Source organism: Xenopus laevis, chromosome 2S (assembly GCF_017654675.1).
Source record: "Xenopus laevis strain J_2021 chromosome 2S, Xenopus_laevis_v10.1, whole genome shotgun sequence".
NCBI classification, from domain to species: domain Eukaryota; kingdom Metazoa; phylum Chordata; class Amphibia; order Anura; family Pipidae; genus Xenopus; species Xenopus laevis.
The window spans coordinates 13,341,592-13,368,210 of NC_054374.1; the positions used below are offsets into that span (position 1 = coordinate 13,341,592).

A 26,619-nucleotide genomic window follows, 5' to 3' on the forward strand; every position below is an offset into this window, starting at 1 on the left:
TGTGCTACTTGGCATCGATGGCTTTAATGGTAAGCTAACTCACATGCTCTACAGATAATATTACATTGCCTGCATGAGTATTTGACATCAACTCAGCACTGCTCTGCTCTGAGAATATACAATATATCCAGCAGATGGCAGTAGAGGCTCTGCAGCTGTCCCAGTTAAAGGCAGCTTGATATCACTGTGAGCATCTCATTCAAAGCTCTCAGCTGTTGGGTTGCCTGCAAGTCCTCTCACATTATTTGCCTTGTTAGCCTGGAGAGACTGCTGTGCCCTCATCCCAGAACACACGGATTGATAGGAATGTTGCTGGAATAGTATAAGAAGGGAAGCTTTGCATCCAGTCTTCTGCGCTCGGGAAATGAAGGTAAAGTTGGGGAAGATTAGTGGGGAGCATCAGCTGAGCTGTGTATTCAGGTGAGCTGCTTCTGTCCCTTTATAAAGTCCTAGAGAGCAACTTGTCGCCTTTTAGCTGTTGCTGAACTACAAATTCCAGCCGGTGGGATACTGGGAGCTGTAGTTTAACAGTAACAGCTGCTATAGAGTATAAATATAAGCGCATAGCTAAAAATGAATGCTGATGGATTATTAATGATATTTATACATTAAATGCATTTTTTTTTTTAAATTTTATCTCTTAATGAAGGAATTTACTGTATAGTGAAAGTGCTTGGCTTAACCTGTAACTTTACATACACAATATGCATTTATTATATTACTGTATTGTGATATAGTGTAGTGTCATTATTTCCTTCATCATCATTTAGTAACATAGGGGCTAAGTTGCGCTAGGGAAGTTACCTGCAGCCAGTAATAATTTATTTTTAGTTTCTAACTTAGAAGTAGGACAGCGTCGTCCCCTGAAAACTAATTGCTGATTGGCTTCTTCTGGCAACGTGACTCTTGCAATATAACATGCGAAAGGTGATACATACAGGTATGGGACTTGTTATCCAGAATCTTAGTTGGGATCAAGTACAAGCTACTGTTTTATTATTACACAGAAAAAGGAAATCATTTTTCAAAAATTTGGATTATTTGGATAAAATGAAGTGTAAGGGAGATGACCATTCCATAATTCTGAGCTTTCTGGATAACAGATTTTTTCGTAATTTGGATCTTCACACCTTAAGTCTACTAGAAAATCATATAAACATTAAATAAACCCAATAGGCTGGTTTTGCTTCCAATAAGGATTAATTATATCTTAGTTGGGATCAAGTACAAGGAACTGTTTTATTATTACAGAGAAAAAGGAAATCATTTTTAAAAATTCACATTATTTTACTATAATGGTCAATTTACGTAATTCGGAGCATTCTGGATAATGGGTTTCCGAATAATGGATCCCATACTTCTATATATATACTGTATAAAGGGATAAAGGTCCTAATGTGGTTCGTAAAAGCATTAAATAAACCCAACAGGCTGGTTTTGCTTCCCATAAGGATTAATTATATCTTAGTTGGGATCAAGTACAAGTTACTGTTTTATTATTACAGAGAAAAAGAAAGTAAATTTATGTGGGTTATTTGATTATAACGGAGGCAGCCTTTCTGTAATTCTGAGCTTTCTGGATAACGAGTTTCTGGATAATGGATCCCATACCTGTACTAGTATCTGCTTTTTACTATAACACGGTGTGTTGCTCTTTACGGAATCTCAGTAATTCTCATTGATTAGATGAAGGAATAAGAAGAAGAAGAGGGGCAGTGAATACATATATAAGCCTCTGTGATGTAGTGAGACAAGATATTATTTCCTATTGACCCCCATAGAGCTCCCAGCCCAGATATCTAGGGATAAATAGAAGGGCAGGTTCCTATCAGTCGCTGTGCAATATCAGAAGAGGTATTCATTTGTACAGGTATAGGAAACCCGATATCTAGAAAGCTCCGAATTATGGAATGACTGTCTCCCATAGACTCCATTTTATCCAAATAAACCAAATTTTTATTAGACTTAAGGCATGAAGACCCAAATTAAGGAAAGATCCATTATCCGGAAAACCCCAGGTCCTGAGTATTCTGGATAACAGGTCCCATACCTGTATAGTTTTTGCCCAAAGTCGTGGAGTTGTAGCTTTGGGATGTTCGCTTTACTTAAGTGTTTTTAAGGTAATTTCATACCTACCATTTGAATTTCAAATATGGGACATTCTAGATCATGCTCCGTTGTGTCTGGATATACTCCTGATGCGTCCCCAAACTTTACTTTCTGGTAAACTCCACTCTGTTTGGGGTCCATGATTCAGTACTGTCCAACCTCATTTGGAACTTTGCCTGTAATTTGTTTTTTGTTGTTGTTGTTTGAATCAATATTTGTGTTCTACAGCTATCCAGTCTGGAATTGAACCTGCTTTCTAGTTTCTGGGGTCCATACAAGGGCTTTCACAATAGGGGCAGCTTCCCCCTTTAAAAGTTGAAGGGTTCCCAAGAATCTAAAGATCCTAATGGGGGAACCAAATTCTCATTTTCTGCAGGGTTTAGAGCAGGGGTCCCCGACCGCTATTACCAGTGAACCACATTTAAATATAAAAAAAAGTTGGGGAGCAACGCAAACATGAAAAAGTTCCTAATGATGCGCAGTAAGGCCTGTAATTGGTTATTTGTCAGCACCTATGTCAATTGCCAAATTTGTCTAGTGCAAAAGCCGTCAGTGGCAGGTACAGGTATGGGATCCATTATCCGGAAACCCGTTTTCCAGAAAGTTCCGAATTACGGAAAGGCCGTCTCCCATAGACTCCATTATAATCAAATAATCCAAAATCTTAAAAATGATTTCCTTTTTCTCTGTAATAATAAAACAGTAGCTTGTACTTGATCCCAACTAAGATATAATTAATCCTTATTGGGAGCAAAACCAGCCTATTGGGTTTATTTAATGTTTACATGATTTTCTAGGTGTGAAGATCCAAATTACGGAAAGCTCCGTTCTGCGGAAAGCCCCAGGTCCCAATGATTCTGGATAATAGGTCCATTACATGTACAGTGTACAGGGCTCCCTTGTGCCTCGTTTACAATTGGTGCCTATGTGCCAGGCACAAGAAAAATTAGGCACAACCACGTAAAACGAATATACACCCAACTATATAATCATGGGTTCATTTATTAAAGTATGAATGACAAAAACTCAAAAAATGCAAGTTTTTATTTTAAAATCCAAATTTGTAGTGGAAAAAAACTCTAATTTTTCAAGATTTATTATACTCTGAGGATGGAAAAAGTCAGAATCCAAAAATACAGTATTTCAGATCTGCCCAAGTTCTATATAAGTCAATGGGTGAGGTCCCTATCCTATTTGGAAGTTTCTGTGGTCTGCGCTGAAGTAAGCCTGAAAATCTGCACTTTTCACACTTTTCGGGCAAAAAAATCAAAAAAATACTGTCTTTTCGGGAAAAGTCCTGAAAAAATCGAGTCATTCAAGAAAAAACTTGTACGATTCGGATTTTAACTTGATTTTTTCAATTGTCATTTTTTTTTATTAATACTTTTTGGATTAAAATAATCCAAAAAAATCGGACTTTGATAAATAAGGCCCCCCCTGTATACTTTTTTTGACGTCTCCTCTGAACACTTGTGTTATTTACATGAAATTTCTATTTTAAAAAGTTTTTTTGATATATTACCAGTTTTAGGGGGTTAAGTAATAAAAGATACAAAGTTTGCTACAGGTCTAGTCATCTACGGCAACCAATGAGCAGGGAGCAGAGGCATTTATTGGTCACCAGATTGGTCAATATGAGTTTTTGCACCTGGGCAAACCTTGTTTCATTTATTACAGTCTTGCATTGCTAGTACCAACCTTTCCGTTCAGCAGTTGTATTAGTCAGAATGGCAATGGCCCTCCCACTCTGGGGCATCATTTTATGGTTACAAATATATGACCAGTAAATATTACCTGTTGACTGCTTGCCATTGGTTACTAGACCTCGTGCCAACCTTGAGACATACACCCATGTGTAACAAAAGGCACAAAGCCTGCGCAGGTGCAGTAACTTTTAGCCAATGTTATAAAACAGCCATCTAGTAAATGTTGCCTGCTGATGGGTGCTATAGGTTACTAGACAAGTGGCAAGCATTGAACCTTTTATTACATAACCCCATTAAGGTTTTAGTGAGACTTTTGCCAGCTCGTACTTTGCAACGTCACAGATGTCAGTCTCATGGAAACCAAATCTGGGTGATTTCTGGCCGCACCCATGGCAGATCCTACCCATGTGGCCTGTTAAACTCAAACAAAACCCTGTTATGCCCCAACCACCCCTTGCTCTGACCCCGATCCATATTGCCCACCTTCCTGTGTGATTAATGAATGAAAGTGTGAACACTCTCATAGACTTGCTGTTTCCTGATTCTTGTGCTTAGTCTGACCACCTGAAGGCACTCTCTAATGTAATCTCTATGATGAAGCAATACCTATCATACTGCCCCATTTCTCCCAGTACTTTACCAGTACTAGTGTTGCAGATATTTCTTCTATAGCTCAAAATATCAGCATACGCCCCTTTAATGCATTTACACTGCTGCAAAAATGGCTGCACCGAGTTCCTTAAAATCAGAATTTAGGTTATGCTTAATCATACAGCCTCAAGGCAGATTTGGTTAGTAAGCCCTGAGCCATGTGCAACTGCCTATTTCTGTCTGAACAATGGGATTAATCATTTAACCCACCGAATTATGTATAACCTGGAATCTACATTGCCTGTAACTTTAGTGGCAGCAGCATTGAGTCTACGATGTCAGCATTTAAAAGGTTAAACTTCTGCTGACTTCTTCAGGCCCCGATTAATTTACCCATCATGGCTGGGATTCTATAAGCCCCAGAAAGTTACGATCACTTTTCATCTTTATAAAAAATCCTTTACAATGTGCACAATTATTGCCACCGAGCCCTAGTGGGGAGGCTGCTCCATATATACAGCTGCCAAACAATCTGGATTTTTCAATGAGTTTTTACATAAAGGTCTCTCTGGGGAAGTGAGATTAGGAAACGAGTCACTAGACAGTAAATGTCATCTTATCGCACGCAATTCTATCGTGATTTATGGCCGCAAGGTTCAAGAATACGGAATACGTTAAAAAAAATAAAATGGTTGTGAAACCCAGCAGTAAGATTTATTGTTTAAATTCCACATTTGATATTAGAGTTCCGTTGCAACTGGCAGCTTTTATCGCAACGTTTAATGAGTTCCTTCTATTGATTGATTATGAACCTTCCAATGGACCCATTTTTTATTATATGGACTCAGCCTGTAACTACCTCTGGTGTTTAGAAGACATTCAAGTACCAAAAATGTCTATGTAACAGGTCCTAGGAAGGGGTTGCTTATTAGTATCTTGTACCTATACAGGTCTTTCCCAGGCTGGCCTCTGGCAGTTGCAACTCCCTGTAGAGCATGTGCTACATGGGCTATTTTCACCTTAGTAGGGCCCTTGTGTTCTTGTTGGAGGAAGGGTTAACTACACTGATGTTACACACAAATAACTTGCAGATTCTGTCCAGCAGAGTTCACGGGCGCCATTTTCAGCCACTTCAGTAATCTTCGGATCTTCTTCCGACACTTCGGCAATTTCCGTGACTTTCTGCATAGGCACAGTTGTCGCGAACCGGAAGATTGCTCCAACTGCACATGCACCGTTATGCCGCTGTCATTACGAAGATTACCGAAGAGAAGCAAATTCTGTGCAGCGGAGTTCATGGCAGCCATCTTCTTCTCTTCGGTAATCTTCGGAATTAGAGTGGCGTATGCGCAGTTGCAGTAATCTTCCAATTTGCGACAACCGTGCATGTGCCGAAAGTCACGGAAATTTCCAAAGTGTTGGAAGAAGACCCGAAGATTATCGAAGTGGCTGAAAATGGCACCCGTGAACTCCACTGGACAGAATCTACACCAAGGGGTAAGTAAAGACTTAGGGGCATTTGCCCAGGGGGAGGTCTATGTAGGGTAGGGGGGTAGGGTTTTTTTAGTTTATGGTTTGTTTCTCCTTTAAAGTCAATGGGATTATGTTTTGGAATTTTCACCTCAGGGTACTAACCTTACTAGTCACCTTGTTGGAGCCTCTGACTACTCTTATAACTACCTGATCTGTTCTCTCGCTCCTAGAGTGACTATTAGAAAATTTCTAAAACTTTCTACACCTACTGGATCCTACAGAATTCCATGACCTGTATAAAAACACCTTCAGCCTCATAACTCTGTGACTTAGAATATCCTTATATTCTACAATAGGGGCTACATTAGTCACTAATTGTATATTATGAATCATGCGTCACATATAAAGTGTAAATATCTGATGTTGACTTACTCAAAAAACTATAGGAAAGCAGAGACAGGTCCAATATGAAGCAATAATAACAAGCACAAAAGTCACACAAAAGTCTAGAAGAGTGTGCCGGTCCTGAAAACAAAAGCCACTAGCACAACTAAACAAACACACACTTCTTTACACTTGAATTACATTTTATAATCATTTTCTGAACGCCTGGCTCCCGTTCGAGCTCCTGTTAATCATTTACTCCACATTTCATTCATTTTTGTTGTTTGTGTAGCGAGAAGCATTTGTAGCAGGGTTTACAATATCATTGGATTCCTTCCATAGATCATTCCCCAGACATACAGTAACTGAAATAGTACAGGAACGTGTTTTAGGAGTTAAATCAGGCTTATCTGCTTTCATTAGACTCATTCGTTTTACACATAGTGACCGCTTTTGTCTTTTTAAGGAATAACACAACTTTACTTTTAGTTGCTGGCGAGTGATGATGAATTATGCAGCGGAATGGCACGACTCAAGTTGCGAAAAGCAAAAATGCAGCCTTTTAGCAATATTTGACTTATCTTTGTAAATTTTTAAATAGCTGCTATTGTTTTTAAATGGGCTGCTGGATTCAAAGTAAGCTTTCATCCTTGGGCAGCTCCAGAGACTGGTCGTCTCGGTGGGAATCCAGTTTTTGTATCAATGGTACAGTATTTCTAGAGCATGTAATTAGTTACCTTAAAACAGAGATTAACGGACAGCTTCCTTTTTCTATTTTATATGAGTTTGATGTGACTCTGCTGCACTTGCCTTCTCCACTGAGGATCTAGTGTATTCTATGCTGAGAGTTACACCAGAAGGCATTCTCTATAGTGAGCTGCCAAGTGAAGCCTCAAGGTCTCATAACAACTGAACAAATACCGTTAGTGCTTCTTACACTCTGGATGACTTACCGTATATGTGATACAATCCCAGCTGGGCGTTGCTTAGTCGAAGGGTCCTGAAACCTAATTATTCTGTATAGTGATCTTTTGTACTTTATTTTACAATATGTACAATATGTACTTTATAAAAGGCCAAGTTGGAGGCCAAAAGTACCACATTCAACCCACAGCCTTCAAGTTGCACAACACCAATGTTGACCAACCAGTGGAACCTCTAATCTACAGAAAAACAACATATATAGAATAGTCTTTAATAGAACCAATGAGTTAAAATGAAATGATACAAACCACAGGTACAGTTCAGGGTACTGGGGATCATTCTGTTCATAAAGGTCCCACATACAGTACCTTAAAGGGATAACATATGCTAACAAGTCATCATCTCCACTAAAATTAGTAACAGCAGCTCAAAACTCTGTATCGGGGGTGCTATTCCTGCTTCTCTTTTTAAATGCATTTTCTAAGAAAACCCATTATTGCCATTATAAGACTTGAAATATCTTTTGAAGTCTTCGTGTTTTCCCTTTTTTTATCTTCTCTGTCCGCTGCTGATCGTGTCATTATATCAGAATGCCAGACGAGCTCAAGTTTTCAGTCTTAGATTTAATGGCACATTTATCTTCTCATTTTTTTTCTCAACCCATATGCTTAATTTCCCTAATAACTTGTATAAAAACTGTATATATTTTCTCACAGCTTGATTAATGTAACACTGTGCATTTGCTACTCTGCTGCTCATATCTCCCCACCACCACCATCCTGCAATCTGCCCTCAATTCTGCTGCCAGAGCAATGCATCTCTCCTTAGATTAACTCCGTCTGCCACCTGTCTGAAATTAATTTTGCTGGCTCCCAGTGAAACCAGGGTTTTTGTGAGTAGGTATAGTCTTTTATTAGTTTTCCTATAAAATCTGAGCTCATGCAATGCCAATTGTAGATCAATACTGGTTGTACCAGCATGATCTAATTACTCAGTCCATTTCTTCTGTATTTTGAGTTATGATTCCTGCCCTGGTTCTAGCCCCAGTATTGATACCCTGGTTTTGACCTCAATCCTGTTTCATGTTTTTGAGTTTGCCTCCCCATAAAATATACCGTTATTAATCTGATTCTGACTGGGTCTGTTTGACTACACTTAGTTCTGCCTTCTCTGTTCTTACCAGTTTTATATCTGGCTCCCTCATGCCCCACCAATGGAATTCTCTAGAGTCTCAGGCAATAAGAGCTGGTAGAACCTGCAGGGGTGTATTTATATTAAGGCACCCGGGGTCATGTGCCTAGGGCGGCAGGTTTTGGGGGGTGGCCCTTGGGTGCCTATAAATGTATTTTTTCAATAAAAAAAATAAATTACCCAATCTCTTCCATGGATTTCCATAGGAAATCAGGTGAAAGAGCTGGGGGGTGAGGTGAAGGGGGCTGGGCTGGTTGGTGGAAGTGACATCACATGTTGCCTGACGTCACTTCCGAGATGTCTGTGTGTGTGACATCACGCGCACGACGTGCTGACGTCACGCCCACTGCGTGTTGACATCACACACATGATGCTCTGATGTTACGTGCCACGTAGGGGTGTGTTTAGGTCCGGTGCTTAGGGCAGCATCAGACCTAAATACAGTCCAGAGAACATGAGTAGCTGAGAGCCAGGCCCAAAGTCATAGGTGGCTGTTATAGGCAGAAGAGCACCCCTAGAGTAGTTACTGTCCTGGAGTTTGGGATTGCCTTACATGACATTGTTAAGACAAGACATATAAGGTATAAAGCGAAATAGAATACACCAGAGACTATTCAACCCGCTGATAAGTACCAGCACAGTTACAGAAATAAGATAACATGGAAGTGGCTCACAGACAAAACTTAAAGAAAGAGGAACAAAAAGATATTTGCCAATCTGGCCAATGGGTAGGATTAAACAGTGGAAGATGAAAATATGATAAACCTTTATTAAGAAGAGGAAAAACTGGAATTCCCTTCTAGGTAGATTCTGTGTTTTCTGCTTAGTTTGAGCAGTGTGAAATTAAATAGAAGTGGCAGGAGATGGATGGGAAAAGGTGAAGATGCAGAACAGCAAAGTGCAGAATTGTTAGCTTCATTCTATGTGTTATAAAATTGGTGTGTACAGGGCTCAGACAGAAACAGAAATAAAGAAAGCCTTCATATGAGTGGACTTTCCTATATGTGTCTTAAATTTACAAATGCTGGTATAATAATGCAATACTGTTTAATAAAAAGGCAGCAGACAGGGTCAGGAGGCAGTGAATATCAGTGAGAAGCCATGCACTGAAATATTTGTATTACTTTGCTAATAGATAAAAATAAAAATAAAAGTTTGTATGTACTGTATGTGGAATCTTTTCATTACCACACTTCTTGGCGAATTGGATCACACTCTCTTAAACAACAATCAACCCTTTGTAATGCAGGGACCTGAGTTCTCTTTGCGTATGAAAGATAATGGGATTTACAGGGCAGTGCCTCCACCTAGTAAGCACTGAGGATCACACCTTAGGGGAATTCCACTAGGAAAATAAAACACACAGTTTGCAGTAAACCAAGAGAAACTTTATATAAAGAATAAAGGAAAAGAATAGGTTAGACAGTGTAATGCAATGATATTCCTACACTGGGGAACATGGTTCTGTCTAGTAATTAGCACAGTCTCTCTCCACTCCAGATGGACAACACAGTTCAGTTCACATATAATGTCCCTTTTCCCCAGAGCTCTTTATTCCCCAGGTAGTGCTACCTGCCCAATGTACCTCTCCTTTAGGATATAGGATGTAACTCGCATGTGGCAGGCTCACGAGAAACACCTGTCCTCACACTGGGGACAACTGCCATCCAACTGCTGAATGGAATGCAGTACAACCTTTCCTTTTAGGCTGAAACTCAGATCTGTCCAGCTAAGCCCAAAACAACATTTCACTTAGAACTGCAGCTCTGTCACATTACATGCTTCACTCTCCCTGCTGTCACTCTTAGCCTCACTCTGGCTCTGGCTGCTGCAGCAGGGGCCCCCTTTATCAGCTGTTTCTGTAACCCTGGGCATTTGGTTCCAAAGTCAGGCATCCTGGATCCTCCTCCTCTCCCAGGGATGCACTGGGGCACTCAGCCAATTGGATGGCTCTCCAGCCTGTAACTGGGCTGGATGATGTCACAGACAGAAAAACATAGGAATGACTGATCCCCTACATAAGTAACATGCCAGTGTCTTTTTACTATATTCCCCGCAATTCCTCCTGTACATTCACATAGAATAGTAATCATGTTACAGGCTTAAACTGGTCACACACCTTGAGATCAATTTGCATGTCGATATCTGTCCAATATGGCCCACCAAGTTGTAGGAAGAGGAAATAAGAGTAAAATAAGAAATAAGAGCGCTACAGCCTACAATAAATGATAAAATGTTGGTATCACAAAGTATTTTCCAAATCATTTCCAAGGGGGTTATTTATTTTGGATGTACAGCTTGGTTTTATTCTCTTGTGAGCTTCCTGACATGGTTGTTGTTAGTAATAGTGTGCTAGCTGTTGTGCATGCCATGGTACTGATACTACCAAGCCATAAATATAGGTTTTCCATCTGCCAAGCAAAGGAGGACAATTATGAAGATTTAGGAAAGGTTTAGCCTTGCCCAAAATATATTGACTTACGTATATATATATATATATATATATATATATATATATATATATATATATATATATATATATATATATCATATATGCAATGATTTGATCAGATATCCTGCTTCATTTTTGACAATGATTGGATCTATAGATGCTTAAAACATGGTTTTTAAATATCTTCCTAAATAGGCATCCAAGCACACTCCTAAGTCTCTTATCTGTATATTTTTGCAGTCCCCAAGTTAACAGTTTCCACAGCTCCCCCCACTATTTATTTTCAGATTAGCGTTCCCTCTGTTTACTGGGCTACACTGATTACAAACCAATTTCATTTTAATTATAAGCAGTCAGAGCTGCCATTGTAGAGCTGCCAGTGGATCCACACCATTTGGCCTACCATGTGCATTAGACAACACTCTGTCCATTCAGACCAAACATTATTCAAACTCAATAAGAACAGTAAATGCTAACTACTTGCTGGTGGTTACGGGGGAAGAGCAAAGGCATACTGGTACAACATACTGGTACAACATACTGGTACAAATTGCCATGTTTTTTCAGTGGTTTTCAGCATACTGTATTTGCAACTGAAATGTTGCAGCTTGCATAATTTCTTGCTAGTAATAGACGAATCTGTCCCAATTCGCTTCTCTGAAAAAATCGGGAAACAGTGGATCGGGAAACAGTGAAAAGGCGAAAAATTCACTTAACACATTGAAGTCAATGGGCATCAAAATAATGTTGACGCACGTCAAATACTCGCAACTATTTGGTCCAAATTAAAGTCAATAGGCATACAAATAATTTCTCAGTGTGTGTCAATGAGAGAAAAAAAGCAATGTTTCAGTACAAAATTTAAGACCTATTTGAAGTGAACCTGTTTATCAACAAGCCCATGATTACCAGCTTCAGATATAATATACGAGGTTAGACATGTCACACATATATAATAATTTATTTTGTGGTACAGACTGATAAAGATGATTTAAAGCACAGCCCCTCACTAAGGGGAAACCACCTTAAGCATAATCATAAGCCTTTAGATAAACAGGTTCTTAATCCGTTTTTAGTGGATATATAAAGCCTCACAGAGTAGAAAAAATGAAATAAACGGATAGAATACGTGGTTTTAGTAGGATGTTCCCCTTTGTTTCTGAGTAATGTGGCAACAGGCTGTATGATGATAGCTATTTAGCCGGTTTGTAAAGGCGAATAAAGGTAAATACATCTCTTAATTGAAATGACATTCCATTCAAAGCTGCTGAGCTGTAAATCACAACATTCTTATGAATTCTCAAATTCTCAAAGCAATTCACAGTAATTTGCAACAATTTGCACAATTTTGTGAAGCCGTCTTCATGGTTCCAGCTGAGCAAACTCAATTTGTCCCTTGAAACACATCTGATATGTTCCTGCCCTTTGTTTAGTAGGGCGGGCAATAAAACTCAGTTAATGAGAAAGTCGATTTTACAGGAAATTCGTGCAGTAAGCATGGCAGTCGGTATAAATAAAGTATATCATTATGTAGAAACCAAAGGCTCAATAGAGCAATATAACTGGTTTATGGGAGTGTCCTTGTATTATGCTGGAAGAAAGTCAAATAAAATATTGCAATATTTTCTAAAACCATAAATGGTAACTGCACTGGCAAATGAAGTTGTAAATGAGCAATGGTATATTATCTTCAGAATATACAATATGTGCCCTCCCCATAGCTTTTTTTGACTTTGAACTTTTCATCCCAGGCTTTTTGAGAGTACGGGCTCCAATTTAATTGCAGTTGGACTGTTATTAATCTAATCCAAATACAGAAATTGTTAAATAGTGATGGGCGAATTTGGGGCTTTCGCTTTCGCCGAAAAATTCACGAATTTCCCGCGAAATCCACGAAACAGCGAGAAAAAATGCGAACTGGCGCCAGCATCTCATTTTTGACGCCGGTGTCCGTTTCTGATGCTGGCATCTGTTTTTTGGATGCTTGCGTCCATTTTTTCCCCACGAATTTGCGCTTGGCGAATAAATTCACCCATCACTATTGTTAAAGCTTGAATCAGAACACGTTTGCTGGCAGCTGGAAGACTAAACTCAGACTGTTGGACATGCTACAACTTTGGTATGACAGCCAGAGTTGGCTTGCTCATGATTACATAAGCCAAATTTAAATTCTGTGGAATTCAATGATTATAAGATCTAGAGGAAATCTTAAGGAAAATTCTAGGCATAACCCAACATCAAGGTGATTCCGGATAGACCTACAATATTAGACATATTTGAACCATATACACCAAACTTGACAATTGTATGTTCTATCTTGCAAACCAAGAATATGCTACATGGTTTGATCTTAAAAATGAATTAGATTACTATTAGAATTAAAATGAATGCAAACGGTTTCTTGGCAATTCACCTCCACATTTTCATCTTAAAAAAGTAAAATAAAGTTCATTAATACATTTGAAAGACATAGTCAAGGAAATAGAAACATTTACATATTTCTCATGGGCTCAATGTACCATATATATATATATATTTTTTTTTTATTTGTTTGTTTTAATCTTCTATACGATGAGTTTGGTAAGGATAAGAACCAGCTCTACCTTGCATTAGATTTAAAGACAACAAAATGTTGTGTTCAACCACATTGGGGCCTTTACTAAACAGCATTTTGTTGTTTTAAATCTAATGCAAGAGAGTGCTTGTCCTTAGCAAACATAAAGATTGATATATGAAAGGATTCAACACATCTTACAATACAATATACAGAACATACCAAAACACTGCTTCCACTGTACAAGCTAATTTCTAGATGAGCCTTTTACCCCTTTCATGACCTGCTTCAACTTTAAATTACAAGCTTTTAACTGCACATCTCTTGTAGAAAACAAAAGGAGACCCTGAGTGATCCTGAAATACAGAAATTAACAGCTGGATTTTCTGTGGCACGTTATAATTCGCCGTTGGATTAATGCTGAGCGGTCTGTTCATGTTATCGGCATTTCAGTCCATTGCCTCCAGGGCTGAACATGGATAAAATCAATATTCTGATAGCTCCTTTTACTTTGTTACAATTCCCCTCACATGCGTACGATGCAGACCTCATTCTGTAAATACAAGATAAGACTGTTTTGCGGAGCCATCAAACTAATAGCGTGTGCTGAACTCATTGTGAGCCCTGTACTTGCAAGTCACGTTCTTCCTTTCTTTGCAATCTTCAATTAGTTCAGGTGCCTGTTCAATGGAACCATACAGAACCTGTGTGATATGGAATATGTGTTTGAAAACAAACATACTAATATGGCTGTGAAGGTTCTAATTTATCCAGGTCATGGTTTATCTGTAGAAATAATTTAAATCAACTTTCTGTATGTTTTACTCATACTTCATGGAGAGAGAGAGAGAGAGAGAGAGAGAGATAGAGAGAGAGAGAGAGAGAGAGAGAGAGAGAGAGAGAGAGAGAGAGACATGTGGGCAGGTATGGGACGGTCTGGACTGGAGTGCCATGGCGTGGCAGACAAGTCCTCTTCAGGTCAGAAGAGTAGCTAAACATTATCAGATATTTTATTTTTGAGATTTGGAAAGGTTTTTTTCTATTAACCAAAAAAATAATCTTCACTGTCAAAGTGAGTTTTTCATTACACAATGGGAAGCAGTGAACTGTGAGGCAGAACAAATGCTTATGAAGTCAGATCAATACAATTACAGATGATGGAATTTGACCAACATCTCCTTAATCATATTCTGTATTGTTGAAATAACCTCTTTATGACCAAAGGAATTCAAAGTTTTCTTTTGCATGGTTTGGAGAGCTTTTGTCCACTGGGTTTTTCCCGTCTGTTGAGTTGTGATGTTTGTTCTTTCTCACTTTACTAACACCAAACATTTTACTCTATAGCTTGTACAGATCAGTAAACATCAACATGCCTATTTTATAGTTTGATTTGGGGAGCTGAGAAAGGTTTTGCATGGATAAAAACTTCAAGAATAAAATACCTTTTTATGCAAACTTGTTTCCACTTCCTCATGGGCATAGGGTTGCCACCTGGCCAGTTACAATGATTATTGATGCCAATGTTATGGATAGGGGAAAAAAGCTAAAATATAGGCAATATATTTTATATATAAAATATATTTTTTCCAGAAAAGGTGGCAACCCTACATGAGCATGTACTACTCTTACCTGTTGGTATGCCCTTCATGCATATATTTCACTAAGCCCCTTATAGGTAAATTGATGTAAGCTTAAGTATGTTAATTTAGTTTTGCTAGGAAGAAAGTAACGCTAAAGATAAAGTTTTGCAAAAATACGCCACGTTCATCTGCCGAGACAAATTTTTGTATTTTGATGAATACGAGTAGTTGTGGCGAAATAACATCTGACGTAGCTGCGCGAAATATGATGAAGATTTTGGAAAAGAAAATTCGGACCTAATTAAATTTGCCTCAATGTGCAGCTAAAGTAAGATTTGATAATAAAACTGAAACAAAAAAGGCAGGGTAAGAGGAAAGTCTGTCGAATCAGCGAGTGACACACAAGAAAGGTCTATAAGACAGGCACAAGCAAAGTCCATGAGACTGGTGAGGGATCAAAGCAGAATATTATAGCATAGGGAGCTTTAGACAATGAGGGAACAGACTCTCAACAGGTGGTCAGGAACTAGTAAATAGGAGGCTACATCTGATAGGAAGGTATGAATTATCCAGCATTGATCAGTGAAGGAGGCAGCCATATATAGTCCCTTAATAAGGGAATTACCGGCATCTGAATCTAGATAGTTCTCCTGTGTTTCCAAGGGAAAATAGACACAAGGAAAACATTAACTGTAACATCTAAACCAAAACTACAGAGCAAGTAAACACCTGGTTCAAGGCCAGCAGGGGCGTAACTATAGAGGAAGCAGACCCTGCGGTTGCAGGGGGGCCCAGGAGTGTAGGGGGCCCATTGAGACCCTAATTAATTAGCAATTTTAATACATCTTGGTAAAATAGGTCAACTTATAAATATTTTGGGGCCCTAAATTGAATTTGCTATGGGGCCCAGTAACAACTAGTTACGCCACTGAAGGCCAGACAATAACTGGCACCAACTAGTTAAGGGCAAAGTGAGTTAGAACTGCACAGGATTACAAGTTCACACAAACAATGACTGGGAATTAATGGTACTGACATGCAAGGAGTATTAGAAAACAATTCTTCTAAAAAAAAAAAAAGGAAAATAAAAGCAATTATGGATATGACTACACCAACAAGCTACATGCAAATAAATAGTTCATTAGGCATATGTTCTTTGCCAAAAAGAAATCACAATTAAGTGAATTTGTAAAAGAGCTGAGGACAGTACTTTAAGGGAAAAAGTAGTCCCCTATGCCTTCCATGCTTTGATACCAGTGGATGACAGTAACACACAAAAAGAGAAAGAACAAACATCTGATATCTGTACAGTATGTACAAAAGGCAACAGCTCAGCATGTGTTAAAGAAACTGTTACACACTATGCACAGAGAATAGCCTGAGAACAAAATAAAGAATACTTCTTAATAAAAGAATGTGGCCATCTTGAGGACATCTTGTCAGAAGTCAATGAGTTCATACTTCTGGCAGGTTTGTGATTCTCTTGTGTCCAAACAATAAAATATTGACAACCATACATCATAGTAACTTGGGAACAGTGTTATCAAAAAAAGATGCACCAGTTCTGCCCATGCATACATAAGGACAATGAAAGATTTATAGTAAAATGTCCAGTATGCCAAGCCAATCAAAGGGAAACCATCAAAGAACTTCTGAGGTCTTGAGAACTCCCTCAATGGTGTGTCAAGCTCTAGATATCATTTCTTCTTACAGTATGAGAAGAGTTTCCATTTTCTGGCTGAGCACTACTGCATGCAATCTAAAATCAGCAAGCTGGAAAAACGCTCAAATGGAGAATTAATACAGTACATTTCAAACAATGATGAGTATCAATAGATTTACTGTATATGCTTTTTGCAGTAAAGTAGTGAACAAACACAATCTCCACAACACATTTCGCTCAGTGAAATGGCCTTGCAGAAGAATGTGTAGGTATTGTTGGCTTTCTCATAAAATCTATTTCAAGAGCTGGGTTTTCTGAACTTCAGAAACAATTTAGCTCAAGGGAATATTCCATCTGCAGAGGTTCTGATGAGCTGAAGTTTGAAATCTATGATCCAATGATACCAGGGGTGTTATTAAAAGAAAGAACTTACCTGCAATATATTTCTCAGGAAGGAGACAGGTACCAAAGTGCCAAGAGAAAAAAATATTAAACAATAGGAAGGCAAACACAGGTACATTCAGATTAAGTTCATTCATTATGTATTCTTTATTCTTTTTGTTAATTGCTATCATACAGATTTACATTGACCAGTATAAGTATATAAAAAGACAAAACATTAGGAAGTTACACTAATAAGATGTTCCATTTGTGCTCCTATCTAGAAATAATTCAAGTGCTGGCTATCTACCTAAAAGCAAGATTAATGTGATATTCTTTATTGACAACCTGAACTGGTTTACAATTTGATGTCTTTTCCTTAGGCATGAAAGATTTTGAAGGACATATCACTGAGGTCAGAGATACGTAATTTAAACACCTCTTACAGCAAATGTTACAGTATAAATGAGTGAATTTATAATGAATTCCCATTGCTAAATGATCATGCTTAAATAAAGCTACGGTAGTGGTTGATATTACAAGTAAAGGGACAGTTTCATCAGAAAATTGTCTCTAATTGAAAAGAGAAAATTAGGTCTTTTAAACTGACTGCACAACATCATTGGGTGGGTATGAGGATGTACACTGCTGCAATCAAATGCAGCTGGCTAGTGATGGGCGAATTTGCGCAGTTTCGCCGAAAAATTTGCGAATTTCGCGAAACGGCAAAAAAGTCGCGAAACGGCGTTTCGTTTTTGACGCCGGCGCCCGTTTTTTCTACGCCGGTGCCCGTTTTTGACGCCGGTGCCCGTTTTTGATGCCGGAATTTTTTCCGCGAATTTTCCCAGGCTTTTCGTGAATTTATTCGCTGTCTGCGAATCGTGCAAATTTGCCGCGAATTCGCGCCTGGTGAATAAATTCGCCCATCACTACCGCTGGCACCTTTGGGTGCCTTTGCTGCCTCATTACCCATTAGACATTGTTTGCTCTTCTTACTACTTGTTATTTCCTACTTGGGAGGAAATTGCAAGCAGCACATGGATTAGATAAGCAGATGGTTCAAAGTTCTTTCTAGCTAATGGACATGCTCCCGAGATCACAGTTTAGATACTTGTAAGGAAGGCGAACCATGTATAGTGATTTCTAGGGTTATAGGAAACACTTATTTGTATTAAAATGAAGCAAGTATCAAAAGATATAAGGTTAAAGAACAGAAAAGAAGAATAAAACATGAAAGGTTAATGGAAAATTACAAGATTATTAGTATAGAGAAAGGAAGGAGGGTTGAGAAAAGACCAATAGCAAAGGGTACAGAATGAATGTAGAAAAGGTATAGGAAAAATTAAATTAACATTCCCAATCCCGCAGTTCCACCACTTAGGGGCAGATTTATTAAGGTTCAAGTGGTAAATTCAATTTTGAATTTTCGGAAAAAGAAAATTTGTGTCAAAACTCACAAATTCGAATTTAAAAGCACCAACTCAAATGTATATTGGAATGTGAGATTTACCACATCTTGGCCATGGAAACAGACCTAATTCAAATATTCACAACTTGCCAAATTCATTTACAAGTCAATGACAGAGGTCCGTTGACCTATTTGAAGATGTTAATAGCCTTCCTGACATTCAAGTTTTATGGAGAAAAATTTGATTCAAGTTCGTATTCGATTTGAAAGTTTCGGGTCGTTCCCATTAGATCGTATTTTAGACGTTCAAAATTTTTCATAAATAACCTCCCATTCGAGTTGTGAGTACATTTGAATTTATTAGAGTGCAAAAAAATGTCACATTTATTCAAAATTAGACCTGATAAATAACCCCCAAAATGTTTAATGTAAGTGGTTGTATTTGATGATACTATAATATGAAGTTGGTTCTCACTTTTATACTAAACTGTAACAGCCTCAACTATGTTGGGAAGGTTGCTGTGAAATCGTTTCACAATATCATCATTATTAAAATCAAAATTTGACCACAGCTGAAGTAATTCCAGTGCATCTATTTCTGTCTGCACTGCCTGAAAAGGAATACGTTAGTGAACCATTGCTGCACAAATATAGTTGTGAAGTATGGAAATTACTGGCCTTACTGTCCAACAATCGACAACAATCTTCTATTTATAATTATTTAGCATTTGACAAATATATTTTGAGTCTAAATTTAAATTCAATATGTGTAGAGTTTCTTGATAAAAATGTCTCTAAAAGTACTGCTTTTATTTTGCTTTTACTATTTACATTTACTAATGGCAGAATCTTGAAATATCAAAATTGTGTAGCCTGAAGAACATGATAGTTGCTTTATTTTACAACTCAACAATAGTGGTTTGCCAGCTCTACATGTAGGGGCCGATTCACCAAGAGTCGAATATCGAGGGTTAATTAACCCTCGATATTCGACTGGGAATTAAAATCCTTCGACTTAGAATATCAAAGTCTAAGGATTTAGCAGATAGTACGATCGACCGTTCGAAGGAATAATCCTTCGATCGAACGATTAAATCCTTTGAATCATTCGATTCGAAGGATTTTAATCCACCAATCGAAGGAATATCCTTCAATCAAAAAAACTTAGGAAAGCCTATGGGGACCTTTCCCATAGGCTAACATTGAGTTCGGTAGGTTTTAGATGGCGAACTAGGGGGTCGAAGTTTTTTTTAAAGAGACAGTACTTTGATTATCGAATGGTCGAATAGTCGAACGATTTTTAGTTCGAATCCTTCGATTCGAAGTCGAAGTCACAGTCGAAGGTCGAAGTAGCCCATTCGATGGTCGAAGTAGCCCAAAAAACACTTTGAAATTCTAAGTTTTTTTAAATCGAATCCTTCACTCGAAGTTAGTGAATCGGCTCCGTAGTGTTCATTAAAGGTCTCTCAAGTGCCCTGTAAAAGTGGAATGTAACTTTGCAATTAGTGAAATATGAATGTTGAGATATAAATATCATGGAAATATATATTACTTCAGTTTTAAAGTTGAGTTTAAATCAATATTTTTCCCTCATAGAAGCATAATAAAGCTTCTCTGAGATTTATTAAAATGAGTTGCCATGAGGAAGGTTGAATTAATCACTACATGGAACCTATATTAATTCTTGAGAGAGCTAATACTGTTCCTTCGGGTTTCATGCATTGAATATACAACTACATTTACAGTTCTTGTAGGGTTGCACAAAGGTCAGTAGAAATACTGAAATAAGGAACATTCAGAACATAAAGTCATGTCACGGGGTTATTTATCAAGGTCCGAAATTATCTTGTATTTCCAAATTTAAAACTTTGACAACTGCAAATTCCCAAATGGACCTTATTTATGAAGAAAAAAAAGCCAGAAAAAATAGGGTTGGGAAAACTTCGGAGCTTTCGACAAAAACACGGAATTGTTCAGAGTTTTCCCGCAAAAACTAAATTTTTTTCAGATTTTCCTGAGTTTCTGCACCGCAACCCCAAAATCATTGGATATCGGTATAGACATCAGCGCATACACTGGAACCTTCCTCATTGATTTATACAGGACCCCAAGAGCTTTTAGATGCCAGGGTTTCGGATTTGGAGTTTTTAGACTATCGGACTTTAATAAATCTTGAAAAATGTATCGTTTTGTTTTTTTCCCCGATAACTACGCATTATTCAAGGTTCGGATATTCGGAGCTTGATAAATAACCCCCTTTGGTATCCTCAACCCCTTGTGCTCTGCTACGTATTTAATGATAAGTAGTTGTATAAAACTGGACCAACGAGCAGGGGCGCTCCGCCAATGAGGCGAGTTGAGGCACTCGCCTCAGGCGGCAGCGCCCCCTTGTTACCAGGGGCGGCAAAAATGCCGCTCCTGGTAACTAAGAGCCGAATTTCCGGTTTTCAACCCGGAAATTCGGCTCTTCTAGTGCAGAGCGCGCAACTGCGCGCTCTGCATTAGTGGCGTGGACCCCCCCCCTACCCGTCCCGGTCTGGAAAAGTGAGTACCGTGGGGAAGGGGGGGAGCGGCAAAACGAAGCCAGCCTCAGGCGGCAAAATGCACAGGATCGGGCCTGCCAAAGAGCTGTATCTGAGTCCCTTAAATGTACCCTAGGCAACTGTCTGACAACTCCACACAGTATACTAAATTGATTTGGGATATGGTAGAAGAAAAGCAGCCATGGCTAGTTTCTAAAATGAACAAAATACTTGGCAAATATGACACCATTTAGAAAAAAAAGAACATGCAACACAGTTCTGTGAACATATTTCCTAACCTCAATAGCTGCATGAAATGCATTTCAACATGATGTTTATAAATACAAAAACATGGTCTGACCATTTTCCCCATTTTCACTTGTAAGGGGCAATGGAGGAGCTGCTAGACTCCCCAAAATTAGCTTTAGGGATATCTTTTCATGCAATGTAAAACAGCAAAATATATTGTTTGTTGCAGCTTTTTGCTTCCTAGGCCAGGGAAGTATATGAACATCTCACCTACCCAATAAAACTCCTATTGGTGCTTGGGTCTACTAAATACCTCCACCGTATTGTATGCATGTAAGATAGGTCACTTTTGTATTGGTCATCCCTGTAGTAACTTGCTCTTTATATTCACAGTAATAATTGAATTTGCTAATGTTCTCTTGAGCTACTAGATCAGTTTACATGCATAGTTGGTAGGCTTAATAGTTAAAACAGTAAAATAGTGAATATATTTTCATGTGCACTCAAGACCCAAGACCTGAAAGGGCTCTAAATAAGCTCAGCATTTGATACAAACAATAGAATGTATTGCATTTTATACCATTATAATATAATGATGATATTATATGATGTATAATCAAGTCTTGCATCTTTTGCATCGAACGGTTCGAAGGATTTTAATCCATCGATCGAACGATTTTCCTTCTCTTAAAAAATGCTTCGAAAGCTTATGGGGAAGGTCCCCATAGGCTAACATTGATGCTCGGTAGGTTTTAGTTGGCGAAGTAGGTAGTCAAAGGTTTTTTTAAAGAGACAGTACTTCGACTGTCAAATAGTCGAATAGTCGATTGATCGTTCGATTCAAAGTCGAAGGTCGAAGTAGCCAATTCGATGGTCGAAGTAGCCAAAAAAAAACTTCGAAATTCGAAGTTTTTTTCATTAGAATCCTTCACTCGAGCTTAGTAAATGTGCCCCATAGTCATTTGTATGCATTCATTTATGTGAGTCCTTTTCCCTTTTAATACTGATTTAAAACAGTATGCAAAAACATACTGCAATTGCAAAAATTCTGCATGTATTTATTAATGGTCTGTCTGCCCTTCGGCTCCTTAGAATTTTTGCCTCTTCTATTTGAGCTTTATCTACATTCCCATCTGTCAGTTATTTCCTTGGTAATCTTGGTTCTCACTGCTTGTTAACTAAATTCTTTGTGCCTGTCACTTTCTATTCTTCACATTTATACTAGCTTTCCTCTGCTACTCACTCAGTAATGCTGTTCTGGCTCTGTGCTGACTATATATAGTTTGAAATAACATCATGCAAATGGAATATGACCCAATGAATCATATATTGTTCAGTTTTGAAGTTATTCCTAGTAGAGACAACATATGTACAGATTCTCCCAGATTCTCCGGCACCCACATCTCCAGTATTTGGCTCTCCAGTAGCAATGGACAAAGCCATTATGCAAATTTTGGAAGTCACCTTTCCATAATTTATTTCAATCAGTAGTTGTTTTTGATCAAACTAACTGGAAAAGTTAGAATAATTCAAACATTGTCCATAGCTTTGTACTGTTGTAATGCAACTCCTGGTCTCAAGCATTCGGGATAATAGATCCAATACCTTAACAAGTCAAAGACAGGCAAATATACAGATTTTATACAGAAGACATTTTATAATTGTATACAGAACTACTTCAACATAGAAGATATACTAAAATTAGACATACATTAAGGGGGTTACGTATTGAACTCAATGCCAAAACCCAAAAAAAAAATCTGTTTTTTTTACTTTAAAATCCAAATTTTTAGTGAAAAAAAAAACCACAATTTTTTTTAGGATTTATTATATCCAGAGGATGGAAAAAGCCCAAATTTAAAAATCCGGCATCTCAGACCTGCTAAAGTTGCATATAAGTCAATGGGAGAAGTCCCAAAGATATGTTGATCTGCGCTGGGTTTCATAATATAATCTGAAGAAAAAACAGAGTTTTCGGGTGGAAAATCCAAAGAATTTGTCGATTCGTTTTTTAACACTATTTTTTCGGGTTCTTTCCCGCAAAGAAAATTTTCAGGAAAGTGTATTGATAAATACGGAGAATAAACCCGTGCGGATTTGGTCGGAGTCATTTTCAGAAAATATGGAGATAAATTCGGACTTTGATAAATGGGCCTCTAAATGTCAATATACGTCTTATATGTCTATAAAAGATGCACTGCAATTTCTTTCACTTTTATTTTTCAATCTCAGAGGTTAGTAGCCATGGTGTGTTTATTGTTATGTAAGATAAACAAAGCGCTATTGACATTTCATTGACCTTAATGTTGGAGTTGAAATTACGTCCTGTTGGTCTTGACGTCTATTCAGACCCTTTCATACCAGTTGTCAGTATTATATAAGGAAGATATTTTGTTCATTCATTCATTGTTGGAATCTTAGACCAGGAAACAATGAGTTCCTAGTGTTTGTATTGCTACAGTAGAAAGTTCAGTAGAAATCTCCTTAGATACAAATGTATGTGGTTCAAGGTATACTAATTCCACTGAAAAGTGAATGGATGCAAAAGACAGATTGATTTAAATAGATGGATAGATAGATAGATAGATAGATAGAGATAGATAGATAGATAGATAGAGATAGATAGATAGATAGATAGATAGATAGATAGATAGATAGATAGATAGATATAGATAGATACATACATACATTGTTTAATATTGTATGGCAAATTATTCCAAATTATAATTATGTATACGCCTAAACTTTTCTAAACTCAATAATTCTTTGTTGTGAGTTTTTGGTGTGCCATTGACCCCTTATTCCTTCTGACTAAGGGGCCCATTTACTTAGCTCGAGTGAAGGAATAGAATAAAAAAAACTTTGAATTTCAAATGTTTTTTTTGGCTACTTCGACCATCGAATGGGCTACTTCGACCTTCGACTACGACTTCGAATCGAACTAAAAATCGTTCGACTATTCGACCATTCGATAGTCGAAGTACTGTCTCTTTAAAAAAAAAACCCTAGTTCGCCACCTAAAACCTACCGAAGGTCCCCATAGGCTTTTGAACAATTTTTAGGTCAAAGAAAAATCGTTCGATCAAACGATTCGAAGGATTTAATTGATCGAACGAATTTCGGTAAATCCTTCGACTTCGATATTCAAAGTCGAAGGATTTCAATTCGGCAGTCGAATATCGAGGGTTAATTAACCCTCGATATTCGACCATAAGTAAATCTGCCCCTAAGTGTGCTTTTCACTGCTGTGTATGGCATAAGCCCCCAGAACTAATAACTGCTGACAGTAAATAGTTAAAAACACAAAAAATAGAGAAAAATAGGACAAAGGGAAAAAACAAGATTTCCTTGAAATTTATTGTACTAATCGGATATCCTTATGAGAATTTGCTGTAATTACTCTTTGACGCACAAAGGCCTAATTTGGAGTCTTCCTATGGAGTGTGAAGCTTTTATTCCCCCCGCCGTGTGCTTATGTATGTTGGAAGTGCTCGGAGCACGATGTGGAATGATCAAACTCCTGATTAAACACCTGAGGTTTAATGGACTGAATTCTGCTAAAAGAAATCAATATGTAGAGATATGGTACAAAAATAGTGGGTTGTAATTCATAATGGCTCTGTACCATTTATTATAGCATAATAGAACTGCATATGAACCAGAGGTGCCAGTTGTACTCAACTTTCATAGTACAGCACGGGAGAGTAACTAATGATATTGCATGCTAGTAAAAGGAAAATATATAATGCCAAAAAAAAACAATGCATAAAACATGCATTTTTTTAGCCTAGAGACTGAAGTTGAGTCCCACAACCTAAATCTTAATAGCAACTAATGAATGCTTAGCATGAGGAGTGCAACGGTATAATATAACTGGTAATGAATTATTAAGCTGGGCATTCACAAAAAGATACACTTGGCTTGTGGAATATCCCCCCAATGTAGTGAGCAAATCAGGTTTATGTGATTATTAAGCACCCTGGCCGACAATCTGAACATAATCATTGACCGATTTTCAGGTCCAAATTGGATCTTTAACCCTGCCCAAAATACGGCAGTTTTCTGTGAAGATGCATTGGAGTCAATAGAAGGTTTGGGGTTTACTTGAGCAAAATATACTCAATAATATAAGTCAATAGATGTCAATAGATGTTTTTTTTTCATGTTGTTTTTTTCTGCTGCATTTTCACAGCAAAATTTTTTGTGGCAAAAGTTTGCTGTGGTTTTACACAAAATAAAGAAGAACATGTTGATGGGGAAACACAGAATTGTGCTGCAAATTTCAGTCATCACTACTGCCCAATAAATATTGGTTTATGTTCTTCAGTCTGTCCCCATACAAGGTCTAGAGCAGGGGTCCCCAACTTTTTTTTACCCATGAGTCACATTCATATGTAAAAAGAGTTGGGGAGCAACACAGGCATGTAAAAAGTTCCTCAGGGGTGCCAAATAAAGCATATGATTGGCTATTTAGTTGCTCTATGTGGACTAGCAGCCTACAGGAGTCTCTGTTTGGCCATAAACTTGTTTTTTTTATACAACTTATACAAGCCAGGCATTCAAAATAAGCACTTCTTTGAGACCGCTGGGAGCAACATCCAAGGGTTTGATGAGCAACATGTGAAAGGTTGAAATGGGAGAAAGTCAGAGAAGGCAGAATGAAAGTTCAGTCTTGGACATATTAGGTTCCAGTCAGTGAGATGTCATCCCATGTCATATGTAAATAGAAAAACGATGGGACCAAAAAGGTGAAGAGCCTCCTTTATTGATGCATAGAAAGGAAGGGCTAAAGCACATATGGGTGCATTTGCATCCAGGGCACACCTGTTCTATATACCTCATACCTGATTAAAAATTCGGTGTGAGTTTCTGAGTGTTGCACCAGTCGGCACAAGGCAGATTACATCTGCTCCTGATGGCTTTAGAGTTCCTAACAAAGTGGTTTGGGTGTTGGGTGCTCTAACAAATACCTAGATGTGCTCAGCTCCTTTAATGATTTTAGGCAAGGCCTGGGATTGGCGGAGTGTGTATGGCAGATGCAGTGAAAGACATGCTTGCTTTCTTGTGCCCTTTTATAAATACAATTTGCCTTTCTTTGTTATATAGTAGCGTAGCACTTCTTTCTGCTGATACATACTGTAATTAATCTATTTAATAAATGCTTTTGGTTTTCTGAACTGAATTATTCTTATGAAACAGCCTCCTGTGCAAGTATATTAAACCCGCTGAAATGATCTTTTCATGTCCTCTGTTTGATTTGTAAATTATACAAAACGTTAACACTTTTTACACACAGCAAGCAGGTGTACAAAAAGCCCACGCTGAGGATGAATGGAGCTCATAAAATGAAGGGGTGGTGTGTGTGTGGGGGGTGATTTAACAGTTTATTGAAGCCAGTAAGGCAATAACACTTCAAACCTGATTAGTGTTCT

General features: G+C 38.0%; 1 protein-coding gene across 2 annotated transcripts in view; it reads left to right on the forward strand.

Moving 5' to 3' along the window:
* The first annotated feature begins 263 nt into the window (after positions 1-263).
* The window catches only part of htr1f.S (5-hydroxytryptamine (serotonin) receptor 1F, G protein-coupled S homeolog), a 100,975-nt gene continuing 74,619 nt past the window's right edge, over positions 264-26,619 (forward strand). The window contains exon 1 of one of the 2 annotated variants that reach the window (XM_018248521.2): positions 264-420. The gene's annotated coding sequence lies outside the window, so the exon portion shown is untranslated. The remainder of the gene's footprint in view (positions 421-26,619) is intronic. The other variant, XM_041583370.1, reaches the window with a different exon arrangement.